The 19514-nt window shown below is 40.8% G+C and overlaps 1 long non-coding RNA gene across 1 annotated transcript in view; it reads left to right on the top strand.

The window, feature by feature from the left end:
- Positions 1-9917: 9917 nt before the first annotated feature.
- Positions 9918-19514, top strand: part of LOC132210093 (uncharacterized) — a 46698-nt gene continuing 37101 nt past the window's right edge. Inside the window, exon 1 of the long non-coding RNA XR_009446290.1 lies at positions 9918-9937. This is a non-coding gene — a long non-coding RNA (uncharacterized LOC132210093). The remainder of the gene's footprint in view (positions 9938-19514) is intronic.

The raw sequence follows: 19514 nt of genomic DNA, 5'->3' as shown, positions 1-19514 counted from the left end.
TTGTACATGGATACATAAGTTATGCTGGAGCATAAATAAAATGACCATCCAATCCTGTACCAGTGAGGAAAATTAACATGATGATAACAATACCGTACTCAAATTAACAAGACTATGGGATTAGTATTCGGCCTATCCAACCTGCAGAAACCGAGTTAAAATTACCTCAATTATTTATCAGCTTGAGGTCTTAGGAAGCTGGCAACTTTTAATTTTCACCTGTTCTTCTGAGCAAACTATCCAAAGCCAACAGGACCCTTAAAGAATGTGGAATGTTGCATTCCCATGATGTTGGCAGGGCTTAACTATCATTTTGATTCAGCATTCTGACCAGGAAGCAGCGGTGAGCCTGCACCAAGGCAATCCAGCATTTAAGGATTAGAGTAAAATGATCAACCCAAAATATAGATCTACCCTGGACACTACAGATATACTTTATCCACTAATCCCAGATCTGGCCATTTCTTTCTGGTTGCATTTCTGGTTGACAGCCAAGTGTGCCAGCCCTATCAACAAGCAGTCTCCAGCCCTCACAATTTCTGCTTCCCAACAAATTCTTCCCTGGATTGTATGGAATGGCTTAACGGATTCAGGCATTGAGTACCTTAGCTCTTAAACCCAAGGTTGTCCCAGAGTTGAAACAAAGATATTATTTTCTTTTTACGGGTTTCTTTGCAAGCATATGAATATTGGGGTGATTTGCTGATATCAGAAATCCAGAAGGAAATAACACTCAATTATTGTAAATTACTCCTGTGATTAATGTGTATATATAACATTTTCTTTCAATTCTTTGTCACTTAAAATTGTAAAACAATTGAATAGTATCATCAAGGGTTACAAATCAATTAAATTGCTATTCACTAAAAACACATACACTACCTACATATTACACTATCTGTCTAAATTAGCAAATAATCATTAACCCATTTAAAGGGCATCTGTTATTTGATATTGTACCAAATTGACAACCACTCTAACCTAAAACACATAATGCAAGTGGTGAAAATATGTTTGTTCTGCTGTTACCTTGTGATAAAAATGCCTGCCAGCTAATGCCAGGTTTGAACTGACTGGCTATGAATCAGAATGTTCCAATAAGGCTGAAGTAAACAGCATTTGTGCGGACTGTGCAACATGGAAGTCTGTGTTCATAGAGGAAAATAAATACAATCTAAAACCAGAGGAAGATCAGATCAATTTAACTTAACTGAATTCGATCTCATGCTCGGCCAGGCTGTGTTGCATGTGTGAATATAACTAATTGCTTGAAGTAAGCTATGAAAACCAGATTTTTTTCTCGAAGAATAAATGGAGAACTAAGCAAATAATTGAGAATTAGATCAACATAGCACTGGGTATGACTTTAAACCAGTTTTAATAATTAACAAAGGATAACAAAAGATTGATTGAATATATTTGTATCGTTCTGACATGGATCATAAGGTTTCCTAACTATTTAAGCTTACTGAAAATAAGGCAATTTTAGTTGGAAAACAAATGAGAGTGAATACTGTCTCTTTTCTGTTTTGTCTAATCATTTTCTTTTGAAGTCAATGGAGAAGAAAGTATGACTCAATGGAAAACGTGAGGCCAATTCAAGAGCAGCAATTTTCTGCCCATCAGTTCCAAGTTCAAATTAACCCTGCTTAACAATCTTACTTTTCAATGGCTCAATAGATTCCTTTATTTATTCCCAAATGCTGCTTGCTGATGTTGTTCAGCTGGACTTGCAAACAAATCAAATTTGCAAAGCTTGTGCATTGTGTGATGGTGAATATAAATCTGGTTGCACTAAGAAGAATCCATTGTATTTGGAAAAACTGAAATGCTAAAACAAAACAGTCTTTGTTTTTACCTGAAACATGAAAAATATAACAAATATTGGAACGTAGGAGTTGGAATAAGCCAGTCAGTCATTCAACAAGCTGATATCAGTTCTGTACATCAACTTCACCTCATATACCATGATACCTTTATCTAACAAAAATCTAACTGACTCTGTCATGAAAATTTCAGCACCCAAAGCCTTTTGGGGAGAACATTTTTGATCCCCTGATTCCCTTTAGTGAAAACGGTGCTTCATGATTTCAACCCAAAATGGTTGAATGCTAATTTTAGAAAAATGTGTTCGAGAAACTCAGCAGGTCTGGCAACATCGATAGAAACAGAAACAATGTTAACACACTTTGAATTCAATATGATCTTCTTCAAAACTGAAAAAGAGGTAAAAATATGATATGTTTAGATGTTGTATGAGCATACCCTGCCAACATAGTCAATAGGATTTGTGCATATTACTAATACCATTCCCTTTTCTGATTGAATCTACAGGGCACATGCAATCTAACGTGATGGAGAAAATTTTCTGGGTAATCTCTTGAGATTACACTCTTAACTTAAATAAGATTTTAATAAAAATTCATTAATAAAATATAGAGTTAATGGCAGTTGTCTTTCCCTAGGATGGGGAATTTCAAGTCTAGGGGCACATTTTTAATGTGAGAGGAGGTAGGGTTGAAAAAGGCATGAGGGGCAATTTTGTTTTACACAGAGTGCAGTGAGTGTGTGGAATGAACTTCCTGAGGAACTAGTGGATGTGGGTACATTAGCAACATTTAAAAGGCATTTGGATAAGTAGATGAATAGGAAATGTTTGAAGGGATATGGACCAGGAGGTGGCAGGAGATTAGTTTAGTTTGGAATTATGTTTGGTATGGATTAGTCGGACCAAAGGATCTGTTTCCATGCTGTATGACTATATAGTTTATTGAGTGGTCCAGGCTACACAAGCAAAATTGTTTCTAAAACTTCTGGGGGGCTTAGGATAACAGGGCTGACCCTTTTGGGATCCTAAGGTGTTCTGCCTTGCCTTGTGATAGAATCATTACCCGATTCAACAGTTGAGAAAAGTGTAGGAGCAAGTGCAACTGAGGGGAAAATCAGGTAAACATTAGAAGACAAGAGAGATAGACAGTACAGCTGTGATAGAACAAAAGGCAAAATGTGTGATAATAGATATAGAAGCTACAAAACATCTGCTGGTGTTAACAGTACAATGTATGTCAGCGCTGACTGGGTACAAAAATAAAACCAGACATTAACATCATGGGAAAAAGGAATTAAAACAGAGCATGGTCTTAAGTTATTGAAATCAATATTGAGTCCATAATGCTACAAAATGCCTAAGCAGAAAATGAGAGTCTGCTTTTCTAGCTTGTTTAGGGCTTCATTGGGACATACATTACAGAAAGCCTAAGACAGAAATGCAAGTATGAGAACAAACAGATTTATTGCTTGCTATTTGCCCAATGACATTGAAGCAAAACTCTTTAATTAAGATGTTACAAATATAAAGGGAAATTAAGTTCAGAAAAGAATATATTTATGTATACTAAAGCCTGTGACTTATTTAAGTCAAGGAATCCTTCCCTCTCTCCACTCTTTCTTCCTATAAGACCTCCTTCCCCAAATCTTGCTATCTTTGAATTTTGCTAAGCCATTGTATGATGAGCAGGTTCAATTGTTCCATGGTGACTACAATGCTCAAGGCCACAATAGTGGTAGCATTCTCTTCATGCATCGCTGATCAGGGTAATTGGTAAAGTGTTGGGGTGAGGTCCAGCATTTTGTTGAAGATTTTTACAGCCTCTTATCTGTTCTGGTACCAAAGGCTCTGTAGCAGATCATTGTCATTGGAACCTCTATCAGTCAGATCTCCAGGAGTGAATGATAGCACTTGTTTCTTCAGTCATTGCCTTCCAGCAGGTCCATATGTGCCATTTTCAAGGGCCAGATAGACTCCCTGGTTTCACAACACACATGTCATTTCAGGATTCCACTTCACTGTCTGACTTTACTTCGCTTGAGCCAACATGCACCAATACTTCAGGTTCCACAATACCACTGAATGAGCTGTTTATCTTCATATCATCCGCCAGGCTCTGGCCTCAAGCATGTCCCCCACCGTGAACCATTTTTCTGATGCTGCCCAACAACAAGCAATTCAACAACATGTGTCTGCCCCTCTGCAACCAGCTGCTCGATGACTCCCTGATGATTCCACGTCTCACACATCTTGTATCTTGTACCATTTCAGAGAAACATCCTTGCATCAATTGGAAGGCTGGCCCTGTCATTCTTGTAATTGTTTAATGTTTTTCTTCTCAGCACTTCTCAGTCCTCTTGGGTGCCATCTTGAATGCCTGTCTTGGCTTTGTGTGCCACTTGGCTATCCATTTATTGACCTACACATCTCCATCAGAAGGATGTGATGAATCCAAGGTGATGTTCGATAGAAAGGATTGGGTCTCAATGAAACAAGAGATTGTGTCGAGAAAAGCCCATGGCAAAGTGGGCAGTCCTATCATAATCACAAAACAATGCCAGAGGTACTTGCATCCCTTTTGTTTGGTCTCAGAAGGCAGAGTGCACAGACAGTCAAACAAAGAATGGTCGAATCTATCACACTTCACATTACCATTTGAATGATAGAGGATGCCATAGATCTTGCAAATCTCCTGCAGGATCCTGATCTCAAAGTTGCATTCCTGATCACTCTGAATCTGACATGGAACACTGAAGTGGACCTACCAGCTATGCAGTAACCCTTTGGCTTTAGATGAGGCTTCAGGATCATGAGTGCAAATAGCCATGAGCTTGTTGAAGACATCCATGAGCATAAGAAGCTATTCAATCCTGTTACTACTGGGCTCAAGGAACTAGAATCCACTGTAAGGGCCACTAGGGGTCACTTGGCGACCAGGGATCCTGTGCTGGGCTCAAGGCACTTCCTTGCTTTGACCAAAGTAGACATCTCACAATCCTAACAGTATCAGCAGCCATCCCAGGCCATAGAGTCATAGAGTCATACAACACAGAATCAGACCTTTTTCAGTCTTTCAGTCCAGCAAGTCCATGCCTATCATAATCCGAAACTAAACTGGTCCCACCTACCTGCGCTTGGCCCATTGCTCTCCAAATATTTCTTCTTCATGTACTTATCCAAAGGTGTGCAGGAGACAAGTTTGCAGATGACACTCGGTCAGCAACACAATCTCTGGTCAGAGCAGTTATTGTTTGTGTTGTGTGGTGTCCTGTTTGATCATGAACCGGTACAACACATGACACACACGGTTGTCAGGAAGGATGGGTTGCTTCCCTCTCTACCTCCTTGTCATGAAACAACCAATAGATGCCTCCACCCTCCTCCCTGATCTTCTTCCAGCACCTCAACAGTTTCTGTACCTTTTTGGACTCCATCAATAGCTGGCACTGGGTTGGGGGATGATGGATCTTCCGATCACGGAGCTGTCTATGTCAATAGTTGAAGTTGTCTGAGGCCATCTGTTGCAATTGTTGACAAAAGTAAAACCACATCTGACTTTACCTCTCTGGGCCTGGGTTGATTCACACTTACAAGTAACTCAGTGACACTCCTTTCGTTCGAGCATTTCCGTAAATTGGGGCTGGAATGCTGCCTTTGACTTTGGGCCTGGGCATGCTGCCAGCTGCAGCCCCCTCCAGCCAGGCAGGCTTGGGTATGCTCCACTGTTTAGTCTCTTGACTCTGCACAACAGCATTCACATTAGTTTTGCCTGACCTGTACTGGATCTGGAATCAAAATTGTGTGAGTTCAGCAGCACATTCAGTGGCACTCATCTTTGTGGATGTTTTGCAGTAGCTGCATCTGTTGTTGTCTGTAAACACATCAAACTCTGTACTCATCACAATGTCTCTAAACTTCTGAGAAATAGCCATCCCCTCAAAGGTGGAAGTTCCTGACCAATACTGTAGTAATTCTCCGTATTTCTCACATTTGGCTACATCTGACTGGCAGAATAACTATGGTTTCCTGTCCTTGATCCTGTGACAGCACTACTCCTAGACCAAGGAAACGGGCATCAATTTACACTATGAAAGGGATTTGAAAATACTGGTAGCCATGGGCAGAAGATGTGACAAGATGCTGGTTGAAGGTGCACAAAGAGTCTTCACGAGCTGGGATCCAACCCTGTGATGCTCCGTGAAGGACCACATCTCATATACCCTTCCCTAACCTCTACTCGAGCATTCCCTGATTTCCTCAGCAAATCTGGGATGGAGCTGCCAACTGTATATAGCTTTACGCAGACGTCCTCTAGTAATCTACTAGACAAAGGAGCCACAACGGCTCCCTCCCTATATTCAGCTCGGACCACACATCTACTGCTTAGATTTTCGAACTGTCGGGAGTAATGCCTTCGTTGCAAATGAAGACTCTTGTCCAGATAAATTGGTCGTCTTCTAGTTTGACTTTAAAGTTAAACAGTGACAGCAGGCTAAGGCAGTGCCTGTTCATGGCAGGGCCTCTTCAAATGTTGAGCCAAAGATGAGTATATTGTTCAATGACACGAGAAGGGACTGGAACTTACCGTCACCAAAAGCTTTACCATCGCACATACGAAAGTGACTGGGAAGTATGACAAAACCAAAATGGCATTTTTGTTTACTCAGCAGGTCCTTAGGTCTCTATCTGTACACCAATGTCTTCAATGACTTGTTCTGCAATGGGTAGCTGGTTATAGCTGTGCCCCAAATTAAGATTGCAGAAAAGCTTTGCGCCTCTGAGAATTTGCAATGCTTCCTCGATCCTGGGTAGAGACTTAGATCCTTATGAGTCTTTGCATTGAGTGCCCAGCAATTGACATAAAGCTTCAGTTTTATAAGAGGCGAGTGTCTGATGACCTGGCATTCTAACAGCTATAGATACATACAGGCTGATACACTTCGAGTACATGGAGCAAGGTCAACGATTCCGAGCACCACCTGCTGTACTTGTAATCTGCTGCTCAGAGCTGTCACTGTACATGCTTTCCAATGGCACCCAGATATTTCTTAGTACATTCATCTCCAATACTAAGGTTATCCTCAACATCATTACATCTACTGGAGCATTGATAAGGTCATGAATTTCCTGAAAGCTGGGACAATAAAAAACGTGGTTGAGGACACATAGGGAGAGCTCAATGCAGCCATGATAGGGAATGTCCAATCCTTGAGGCAGAGATATACATGAGGGAAGAGATGTCAATCAGCTTATACACTTCAGTGAGCTGTTCATGGAAAAAAACCAATGAGTAACGGTTGGTGCTTCTTCCTTCCTAAGTTTCATGCTCACTCTCAGGCCAGCCTTTGTTCTATATAAATTCAGCCTCTTCCTGAAGGAACTTTGTTCTCTGCTTGGTTCTTAGTGGGATCCCAGTTGGTTTACCACCTTGTGAGAAGGGAAGGCCATTTCACTGGGCGGGGTACTGTGCCTGGCGGCAGTGATGACCATAGTTGTTGAGGGCAGTCTCATTTGAAGTACCCAAGCCTTTCACAATTCCAACACATCTCTACACTATGGTAATAAAGTGTGAAGCTGGATGAACACAGCAGGCCAAGCAGCATCTCAGGAGCACAAGAGCTGATGTTTCGGGCCTAGACCCTTCGTCAGAGAGGGGGATGGGGTGAGGGTTCTGGAATAAATAGGGAGAGAGGGGGAGGCGGACCGAAGATGGAGAGAAAAGAAGATAGGTGGAGAGGAGAGTAGAGGTGGGGTGGTAGGGAGGGGATAGGTCAGTCCAGGGAAGACGGACAGGTCAAGGAGGTGGGATGAGGTTAGTAGGTAGGAAATGGAGGTGCGGCTTGGGGTGGGAGGAAGGGATGGGTGAGTGGAAGAACAGGTTAGGGAGGCAGAGACAGGTTGGACTGATTTTGGGATGCAGTGGGGGTGGGGGAAGAGCTGGGTTGGTTGTGTGATGCAGTGGGGGGAGGCGACGAACTGGACTGGTTTTGGGATGTGGTGGAAGAAGGGGAGATTGACCTGTCCGTCTGGAGCATGCTAATAAACTACAGTATTTTGAGGTCAAGAAAGAAGTGGTCTTTGGTCTCTTGAAGAACATTAAGGTGGATAAGGGCCTGATGGTATCTACCCCAGGTTATTGAGAGAGGCGAGGGAGGAGTTTGCTGGGACCGCGACTAAGGCCTATGTATCCTCATTAGCCACATGAGAGGTCCCAGAGGACTAGCAAGTAGCTAATGTTGTTCCTCCGTTCAAGAAGGGATAGTCCAGGAAACTATAGATAGGTGAGCCCCACATTGTTTGTTGAGAAACTATTGGAGTTCTTAGGGATATGATTTACACACATTTGGAAAAGAGTGGCCTAATTAGGGACAGTTAGCATGGTTTTGTGCAGGGCAGGCCATGCCTTTATTAACTTGAATGAGTTTTTCAGTGAGATGACAAAGATAATCAATGAGGGCTGAACAGTGGACACTGTCTAAGTGGATTTTAGTACAGCTTTCGACAAAGTACTTCATGGTAGGCTCATCCAAAAGGTTAAGATGCATGGGATCCACGGCAACTTGACCATGTGGGCTCAGAATTGGTTTGCCCAGAGAAGGAAGAGGGTAATGGGGAAGATTTTTAGGCTGGAGGTCCATGACTAGCAATGTTCCACAATGAACCAAAATAGGACCTCTGCAGTTTGGCACAACATTGTGGACCGGAAGTCCCAATCCTGAGCTGAAATGTAATATGATCTATGTTTTATATTGTATTAATTAACAATCTTAAACATTTTTATTAGATTATACTCAACCATTGTCTTTAAGGGAATATGTTTTTTTTATAATTTAATCCTTTAAATCTGAAAGCTCTGGCTTTTGTGAACTGTATTCCTTCCAGAAACCTTCCTTCCAATATTGTCCTGATGAAATTTGATTAAAACTCTGTAAAGCCAAAGCATATCTTTCTCATGTGTGTATTCCAGACTCTTGGGGATAAGACTTAGGTTCCAGCTGTCTTTTTGGTTAGTTTTTGTTAAAAAAAAAGACTTTTGTACTCGCTTTAATGATTACACACATCAACACCTAAAAATCCTTTGCATTTCCACATTTCTTAGATTTCGACCCCGAAAAAACATTCCAATTTTTCTTTCTTGGATCCAAACTCCATGACCTCATCTCCAAATTAAACCCCAGCTTCCATTGTCTAGCCTACTTTTGTCCCTTTGTAGGGGTCAGAAACAGAGAGGCAGAACAAAGGGTCAGAAACAGAGAATGTAAACCTATCTGCACAATGCAGTAGACTTCCTAACCCGAACTTCAAAACTCTGGTTAAAACCGATTTATTTTTACACACATGTTCACCTGCTCTAATATGTCTTTCTGCATTTCTACATCAAATTCTGTCTGATAACTCTCCTTTAAAGTACCTGGGAACATTTTACTAATTTACAGGTGCTATGTATTATTCTAATTAACCTACTCAGAGATATTAATACACACTGCTGGAGCAGGTGAACCCAAGTCTCCTGACCCAGAGGCAGGGACATTGCCACTGTTCCCCAAAGGTGCTTTATAAGTGCAAGCTATTAATGAGCGTTGTCTGAGGGGCTTCTAAATCTGAAGTGATTTCAACAAAATGTGTGCTCATTTCTTTTAATGAATACTTTTTTGAAAGAACTATCAGTTTACTGTTGACTTCTTTGAAATAGTATCACAACCACAATTGGGGGGTGGATCTGGGTGGGATGTTCTGAGGGTCGGTGTGGACTTGTTGGGCCGAAGGGCCTGTTTCCATACTGTAGGGATTCTATGATCTATGAAACCCAATGCTAAAGCTAAAATAAAATTATAAAGGTACATTTTCTGACATCAGCCAGCGTGCTATCCTGTCATATTGCTGTTATATGTCTGAAATTTCACATTGCTACTCCCAAAGGAGATAAATCAGTCTTGTAATAAGCCTGACAAATTTTCTAATGAATTTGTCGGTTTTTAACTAGGTCATGACCTGGAATGGTTCATTTCTGCTCATCCACCACATTCTCTGTTTCCCTCCTCCCACCCTGCTCACATGGAAAATCATCTTTTGCACGTATTCATTACCAGCACAATCTACAGCAGTACTGTAAGTAATTGGTTTGGATCGTTATTGTTTCTGCCAAAAAACAGAAATTGGGTAATTTTATTTTGATTACAGTGACTGTGAAAGACATTTCTTAACACTGATAAGAGCATCATTTGTTTTTATTTTCCGTGGGTAACATTGGTAATTTCAAGATTTGATGTCATTCTTTGTTCCTCTGTGGCAGTTCAGAGTTAACCACATTGCTGCAGTCTGAAATTATGCATAGACTAGGCCAGATTAAGGGCCAGACTTTTTTCCCTATATGCCATTAATCAATCAAATGGATTTAGAAGCAGCAACAACATTAGCGAAAATAGTTTTCAATTATGATTTTTAAAGTGTTTTTTGTTTAACTGGATTTAAATTCCACCAGCTGCAATGGTAGGGTTTGAAGGTAGTTACTAGTTCAATGAAGTTAAAACTGCATCACTGTACCAAGCTAGGTAGGTTTTCAAATTGAATTGAAATCACGGGCATAAGTTTCCCAAGCCTTGAACAGTTTGAGCAAAAGGAAGCAAGGTGGGAAAATACTAGAAGAATAAAAAAAATCAAGATCTTGCTGATACAGAAAAATAGAGATGTTTTTCTTTAAGGGTTTAGTGGGAAGTCCTGAATCTCATGAATGTTTGGTAACTACATTATTTTCATTCAATTTTTCACCTTATAAATCGCTAGTCGCACTTCATTTCTAAGCAGCTCTCCATTGTCCCCTCCTTCCATAAGAATCTACATGGCACCAATTCCCAGCCTACATACCAGAGCAGTTTTCTAGTGCTACAACTCACTGTTTGCTTCGCTGGTTCGTCATCCTGCTACATCGTCACCACCATTTCTCTGTAGATTCCAAGGATGACATCTTCTTTCACTTTTCTTCCATACAACTGGGCATCACCAAACCACCAGCCTCACCATTTCATCACTGGCTACTTTCAGAATGAGTCACACACACCACTTGCTGTTCAGCACTTCACTTTCAGCTCATGGATACTTATGTACACATACTTTTGCCTAGCCATTTTATGCACAGGCTTGCAAAAATGCTGCCTGGTGTACCTCAAGCCTATTTTTGTAGTGCTCACTCACTTTGCACTGACTTCAAGGGTGCCAGCCTCCATAACGTAGTAGCAGCTAGCTTCTGTGGCTTGCATTGCTGTTTAGCACAGATGAAGAAACAAGCAGATTGTCTTGGCCCAAAGCATTCAACAGTCAAGGGAATGGGCATGTTACTGTGCAGTACCACGCCATATCGTTGTCACCTATAGCAAGTGCCCACGCTCTCTCGATCTCTCTCTCTCTCTTGTCTTGGGGTTTTTGACTGGTTTTTGCTGTCTCTTGCACATAATGTTGTATCCGGTGTCTGCACTCTCTGTTGCGGTGTTTTGTCTGCTGTCCATGTTGTCTCACAGTATTTTATCTGCTGTGTATACCCTCTCTCTCTTTGTCTCGCAGTTTTTCATATGGTGACCATGGTATCTCTCTCTCTCTGACACAGTGTTTTATCTGGATAGTGAAACATGAGCAGAGAACTGGAGAAATGATCAGCATACTCTGTTCTTGGCATGTGTACCAATATCAGATAGAAGTGCTTCATAACTTACATTTATACATTTTATTGCTTTAGAACAACTTTCAAAATTTTTGAAATAATATTAAAACAGACTTAAGTATAACAAGTATGATTTTCAGGGGTCTCAGGCAACACTTGGAGAAATTTACCAAACTCTGTGACAGAGGCAAATGTAATATTATAATGACATTATTCTGAGAAAGACCTTTACTTTTCATGAAGTACCAGGCTTACATATACATTTCATATATTTTATTGTGATAAAAAGTATTTAGTCCGCAATAAAATGTTTCAAAAATCGAATAAATATTTTTATATTGCAGCAAATAAAAATTATTGTGTGAAGGTAACAGCAATTTGTATCTCTTGTATTTGATCAATGAAAAGCTTTAAAAATAATTTGAACAGTACAAAATAAAGTGAATTAAATGCAGTAAAAGGATTATCAGTTAAATGGAAAGTAGCATTTAAGTAAACCTATTGCTCCTTTTGAACTCTTTCTAACTCTGGATTTTTCCCAAAATACTGATCAATCAAGCTTAAGCCATACTGGGGCCTGTATTTTTGTGAACTGAGTGTGTGGAAAGATAGAGAGGATTTTAAATTAAGTAGTGGGGGTAAGCGTTCAAATCTGGGAAGCTTTATATATCAAAAAAGTAGAGACAATGTAATTGCAAAAGATAGCAATATGGTAAACGAGGATCAGGGAATGACAGGAAGGCAGAGAGAAAAATCCTAGGATTATACCAGCAGTCAAGACTATTTGCTAAAAAACAATAAAAAGACCAAACTTATAGCTTTGTACCTGAATATGCATCATGTATGTAAAAGAAGTAAATGACCTGATAGTGCACGTAGAAATAAAATGAATAAGATCTGGTAGCTGCTTTAGACCCAGCTTTCAGGATAATAAAGACTGCATTATGGACAGTTAGGGGTATATCACATGAAAAAGTGAAGATAAATTTGTAGAAATGGTACTATTAATCAAGGGTACGTTTGTGCAATGATGGGAGATAACTTTGATTCAGATCAGAATGTAGAATCATTTAGTAGATGGAAAATGTTTCCAGTGAGGGTGGCCCCTAACAGTAATCAGAATGTGAGAGAAAGTATACAAGAAGAAGCATTAGGTGCTTCTGATAAAGGGACAGTAAAACTTATTGGTGAATTGAGCTTCCATATAAGGAGAAAAATCAATTTGACAGAAAGCCTTGATGAGAAGTTCATAAAGTGTTTTTCAGTTCATAAAAGTTCAGTTTGAAAGGGAGAAGATTGGGTTTAAGGCAAGTATTTTAAGCCGAAGTAAAGACAATTGTGTTGGCATGAAAGATGAGCTAGCTGAATTGAACTGGTACATGAGGATAGGGAATAACTCAGTAGAGATTCTGTGGAAAACATCAAAGGACATATTTCAGGATTCTCAGAACTTGTATATTCCCAATTTCAAGAAAAGAGCGCTCACCATCCTTATTTAGCTAAAGAAGCTAGGGAAAGCACCAGACTTAATAAAAATGCATAGAACTGTACACTGATGAGTAATTGGTCAAAATATAAAGAATAGCACAAAATGACTGAAAGCTTTCTCTGGATGAAGAAATCAGAGAAAGAGGGGAAGCTAACAAGAACAAAGAACAAAAAAACTATGAGCTTAAAACAGACAGCAAGAATAAATATTCTTATAATTATAGTTATAAAGGACATAATAAATTAAAAGTTGGTGCTCTAGAGTGTAAAAATGATAAATATTAAATAATAAAGAAATTACAGGTGAAATGATTGAATATTCTTCTTCTGTATTCGCTGTAGTAAGTACAAAAGAAATATTCCAACAATGGCTTTAAATCAGAAGTTGGAAGGGAGAGAGGGAATTAATGAAACTAAAATCACAAAATAAGTAGTACTAAGCAAATTGGTGAAGCTGCAGGCTAAGAAGTCTCCAGGACCAGATATATTTCACCCCATAGTCTTGATGACGTTACTCATAAGGTAGCAAGTACAATGGTGTTAATTTTCCAAAAGTTATCGGTGTGAAGAAAGATCCATCATATTGGAAAACAGTAAATTCAACCCTTCTTCTCAAGCAAACAGGAAGAAACAAGTTAATTAGTTTGTTGTCATTTTACCATGGATAGAAGATTGGCTGGCTGTCAGAAAACAGAGTATGCATAAATGGGCCTTTTTCTGATTCGTAGGTTGTGACAAGTGGGGTCCCTCAGGGCTCTGTGCTGGGGCATCAGTTCTTTACAATTTACATCAATGACTTAGAAGAGGGAAGCAAAACTAAATTCAAAGATGACACCAGGAGAGGTAGGAGGGTATGTTGTGAAGTAAACTTTAGAAAATTGGAGATAACTATCAATAGGTTGAGTGAGTGAACAAAATATTAGCAGGTGTATGAAAATGTGATGTTGTTCACTTTAGCAGGAAGATTAGAAAGGCAAAGTATTCTTTAAATAGAGACCGACTGCAAAATTTTAAAGTGTGGAAAGGTTTAAGAGTTCTGGTGCATGGCTCACAAAATGTATGCAGGTTTAACATGTAATCCAGAACTCTAATGTGTTGCTAAACTTTATTACAAAATTAATTGAAGTTAAAAGTAGGGATGATATATTTCATTTCTGCAGAACATTTATGACACCATTCGCAACCTGAAATTTTAACACTACTTTCTCTCCTCAGATGCTACCATACCTGCTAAGTTTCTCCAGTAATTTCTGTACTGGTTTGATTTTTCCAGCATCTGCAGTTCATTGTTTTAATTTATTGTTTATGTTGGATATTGATGGATGATTGCCATAAACAACACTTGATAAGGGACTATGTACTAGAAAACTCATTATGCTTGGTTGCAGGGAAAGTGTGCATTGATACACAGTGAATCAGTCTATTGTGTCTGTTTACTTAAAAATTATGAAGTGATTTCCCTTGCCAGCACAATTTTCAACAGCAATTCTGGTCTCACTCAACTGGAAGGAACGAGACCTACATTTCAGCCTTGTGATTTTCTTTCCATAGCAGTCAGTCTGTTGCCAAATTATTCCTGTGGATTGCATGAAAAGTCTTGAAGTGATTTGTATGCCCATGGATGCCATTGAAAATAAAGGCATTGTGATTAGTTTCATATTTTAGAAATTGTTGGATGAAATTAGTTATTTAAGGCCAATAATAAGTGGATTGTGACAGACTGTTTGCTTTAGATGTAAGGGAGAGATACCTATTTAAAAATTAGTAGAAGAACCTTTCCTGGCTATTATTATTCTTTTAACGTGTTTGGTCTGTCAGTGAAATACCTGTATTTTTAAATTCTTATTCTGATAACATAGAATTAGAACAAGAAGATTAGCAACAATGCTCTTAATACTTTTACAGAGCAGTGGCATCTTCAAAATGAGAGGCTTAAGATACTGTGCCAGGTGATTACTTCCTTTCTCTGAAGGCTGCTCATCCATGCCTATCAAAGCCATGTTTGTAGAATTCATGCACAACAGCTTGAAAGTAAATGACCCAACTTCCTTGAATTTCATAACATTTAAATTAACATGATAGCATTACAGAAGAACTTCACACAAAAATGGATGAATTACCAAGCCCCTTCACTTGCTGAACACATTGGTTTATGTAACTCTGAAATAAATGGTCAGAAACATTTTACTGCTGGCTTCCAGTTTATGCTATTCACTGTGCAAATTGATCACTGTGCTCCTGGCAAGCAGGGAAAGATCAGCCACAATTTTTCTAGAATCTTCAGTCGCTATGAGGTATCTCTGCTTTAGAATGTACCTTTGGAAATGGAATGAAGGCAAGGATTCTCACTGAGAAATAGCTACTGAATGAGATTCAACGTGAGTGTTACCATCGTGTACAACCTGAATTCAACTGGACACAGTTGATAGGAAGGTAGCCATTGTTAAAGGCTCAGTTACATGTCAGGGCCACATGAAGTTCTTGATTCAGCTCATACTACTGAAATGTTGCAGCAAGTTGAAACTTCATATGGACAATTACCCAGGGGTTTGGAATCTTCCCCAACTGTGAGTTAGAGTTGAGAACTTCGGAGGGTTTGCACTGATTTAATAGTTAGCTAGCAATGGCGAGAGAACTTAGAACTTGCTCTAAATCCTGGCTGACTTGAAATCTAGCTCCTCAATTCGACTTGCCTCAGATCAACTCCCATGTCAATGACCCTTAAACCTTTACAGATACCCAATCACTCCCTCACGCCCTGCCCTAACGTGTGACTCCCAAATGATACTCATCAACACCCACAGACCCTCCCATTTAGAGCATAACCCAATCGATCTGACCTGACTCCAAACACTCCCAGAGCCTCTTCAACATGAGCTACCCTCCAACTGGTAACTCCCTCCCAATAACCCACAGACACTTGACACACTCCCAATCCTTGTCAGAGATCCAACTCCGACCTTTTTACTCCAGGCTGATTCCCACCTTATTCCCTTTCCACTGACTCACACCCCTAATACCCACACCACAGTCACCAGGACCTCCTACGATGTATCCTCTAACAAAAGACCCACCCCAGTTACCAATCTTTCAATCAATCCTCGAAAGTATCTAATGCCATCACCTACTTATCTGCCAACCTAATGGCACTGTGCACTCGGTCCCCTGACTTACAAACACCTCTACCTCCTTGCCTCCCTGACAACCACCACACCCACTCATTCACTTGGTACCTTGCCACCTTTGCACTTGTGTTACCCTCGCTGACTGCTCCCCCCCCCGCCGCCCGACCTTACATAGTAGCTGTGACTGTGTCTGCAGGATCCACAAACCACAGAATATAGAAACTATCAATTAATAAAAAGGTGTGGTTTCAGTGTCAATCGACCTCATTGTTGTCTGGGTGAATTCATGAACTCATTTGTGCTGTTTCAGCCAGGAAAGCTCCTAGCCCAGAAGTTTAGCTGAAACTCTCCTCCAAAAGTAAGTGGGAAAGTATTTTTATCCGGCCTGGATAGGAACCACCTCAGATTGGAAGAGAAGCAGAATAGGAAAAAAGGACAGTGGGGAAAATATTGTTAGCTTTTTTTCATTGGAAAGGAGCAACTGAATACCCAATTTCCATGTAATTGTGCTAGCCTTAATGTTAATTCAACATTATTTACATGGTTGAGGTACCGACTGAAGCAGAGGGCATAGAGTAAAGAGTTAATTGAATCTATAACCTAAGAAGAGCTGTGTCATAGTAATGTCAGATCACATGGGACTGAGACTTGAAGGATGAAAGTGAAACCCTGCTTGACCATACTTTTGCATATAACTCAGAGTTAATAAGTGTCAACAGTTTGAGCTTGCATTAAGTCGCGGTTAAGTGCCAGTTCTGAGAAAGGGTAATTGAACCTGAAACATTAACTATGATTTTTTTCTTCACAGATGCTGCCAGACTTACTAAGCTTTTCTAGCAACTTCTGTTTTTGTTGTTGTTGTGCCTGTATTAAGTTCAATCCACTCCCAAAAGCATCCAATAATATTCATACAGAGGCTGTCTTATGATTATATTCAAATCAGGCTCACTATCTGTCCTAAAAAGACATCAAGAGTAATCAAATGACTACTGCGAAGAAGATGAACACGTGTGTTATTTCTATTTGCTTTGTGCGTAGAGGGAAGGCAGACACAGTAAGATGTGTGTGTGGGCACAGTAGATCCCAATGATTTAAAATAACCGCACCTGTTTTTTTTTTGTTTACAATAATATACCTCATTCATAAGAAAAAATCTTCAGGTAGATACACAAGATGTTAGCCAGCCAGCAGGAGGTGGTATTCAGAGAAGCACACTAGCTAGGTGTCAGTTGTTCTGACTGAGAATGCTTGGGATCAAAAAGGAAATCTATCCTTAAGCAGACAGTCGCATCTGGCTGTGATCTGATCTATCCATGCTACACTCCATCTGCAGGGATAATAAAGACATCATGCAGCTTGGTATCTTTAACCGTTTCCATTGGAATCTGGATGTGACATCCAGTTTGCTGTGAGCCCCTCCGGATCATCCAGCCGCATCACTTTCACCTGATCTATCTCTGACTCCTCCCTTCCCTTCCTTGATATTTCTGTTTTCTTTTCCAGGGATAGATTGGCCACCAATATCCATTACAAACCCACTGACTCCAATAGCTACCTGGACTATACATCCTCACACCCCACTTCCTGTAAAGACTCCATCCCATTTTCACAGTTACTCCGTCTCCGTCGCATATGTTCAGATGAGGCCATCTTCAACAAGGGACCCTCCAAAATGTCCAACTTCTTCCTCAACCGAGGATTCCCCAGCTCCGTTGTCAACAGGGCTCTCAATCGGGTCCGACCCATCTCCCATACTTCTGTCCTCACCCCCTCTCTTCCCCCTTGCCACAGTGATAGGGTTCCCCTTGCCCTCACCTACTATCCCGCCAGCAACTACATCCAGAAGATCATCAGACACCATTTCTGCTACCTCCAGTGAGATGCCACCACCAGACACATATTCCCCTCCCCTCCCTAGCCTAACTTCCGTAGGGACCGTTCCCTCTGGGACACATTGGTCCACTCTTTATTTACACTCAACACACCCCACAGACCCACAGTATCTTCCACTACAACCAAAGATGCAACACCTGCCCATTTACCTCCTCTGACCCCAGTATCCAAGGGCTCAAATATACCTTCCAGGTAAAGCAACATTTCACCTGCACTTCCCAGAATCTAGTTTACTGCATTCACTGCTCACAATGTGGTCTCCTCTGTACTGGGGGAACGAAGCATAGACTTGACAACCACTTCTCAGAACATCTAAGTTCTGCTCGTGAAAAAAAACCCTGAGCTACATGTTGCCTATCACTTTTACACACCACCCTATTCCATGGCCAACATTCTATCTCTGGCTTGTTGCAGTGCTCCAGCAAAGCTCGAAGTAAGCTGGAAGAGCAATACCTCATTTTCAACTTGTGGGCCCTGTAGCCTTCCAGACTCAATATCAAAGTATAATATAATAAAGTGTGAAGCTGGATGAACACAGCAGGCCAAGCAGCATCTCAGGAGCACAAAAGCTGACGTTTCGGGCCTAGACCCTTCATCAGAGAGGGTCTGGGAGAGGGAGGCTCTGAGCTGGGGCAGGCCGGATTGCAGTGCCTGGAGGTGCCGGCGCATGGTTGCGAGAGTCTGTTTCAGGACTCGCGGGGAGAAATGCTTCTGCAGGCTTTGGATATTCTGAGTGTAGAGGTGGTCACGGTTGGGGCCAAATTGGGAAGGCTTAAATGCAGACTGTAGTCCAATGGGGATGATCCGGTTCCGTCAGCAGGTGCTGAGGAACGTGATGTGGCTGTGGTACCTGGTTTGCTTCAGGACATGGTCGAGCAGTTTCAAGGCTGAAGAGATTACAAGAGAGTTGCAGTGGGAGAGTGATTCCCCGAGGTTGGTCCAGCGGGAGGAGGGTAACTTCTTCAGGTCAGGCATTCCTGGAAGAGGCTTCGCAGTGAGGTTAAAATTGTATCAGAGATAATGGGAACTGCAGATGCTGCAGAATCCAAGATAATAAAGTGTGAAGCTGGATGAACACAGCAGGGCAAGCAGCATCTCCTGAGATCAAAAGCTGATGTTTCGGGCCTAGACCCTTCATCAGAGAGCTGATGAAGGGTCTAGGCCCGAAATGTCAGCTTTTGTGCTCCTGAGATGCTGCTTGGCCTGCTGTGTTCATCCAGCTTCACACTTTATTATCTTGGATTCTCCAGCATCTGCAGTTCTCAATATCAAGTTTAATACTTTTAGGGCCTAAATTCTCCAATGTCCTAGCCCCTACCTACCAACCCTTGTTGTCACATAACCTGCCATTACACACCATCTCTTATTAGTCATTAACAGTTCCCATTAACAAATATTCACCCTCCTAGCCAGATCGTTAACACATCTTTTGTCTATCCAACTGCACTTCTTTCACTTCAGGCTCTCCCATATTGTTTATTCCCTACTACATCCCCTTCCATATTTTCTGCATTTAAACCAATGT

This window comes from Stegostoma tigrinum, chromosome 10 (assembly GCF_030684315.1).
Source record: "Stegostoma tigrinum isolate sSteTig4 chromosome 10, sSteTig4.hap1, whole genome shotgun sequence".
NCBI lineage: Eukaryota > Metazoa > Chordata > Chondrichthyes > Orectolobiformes > Stegostomatidae > Stegostoma > Stegostoma tigrinum.
Note: the sequence above shows the minus strand (reverse complement) of the source record. Positions and strands in the feature narration are given on the sequence as shown.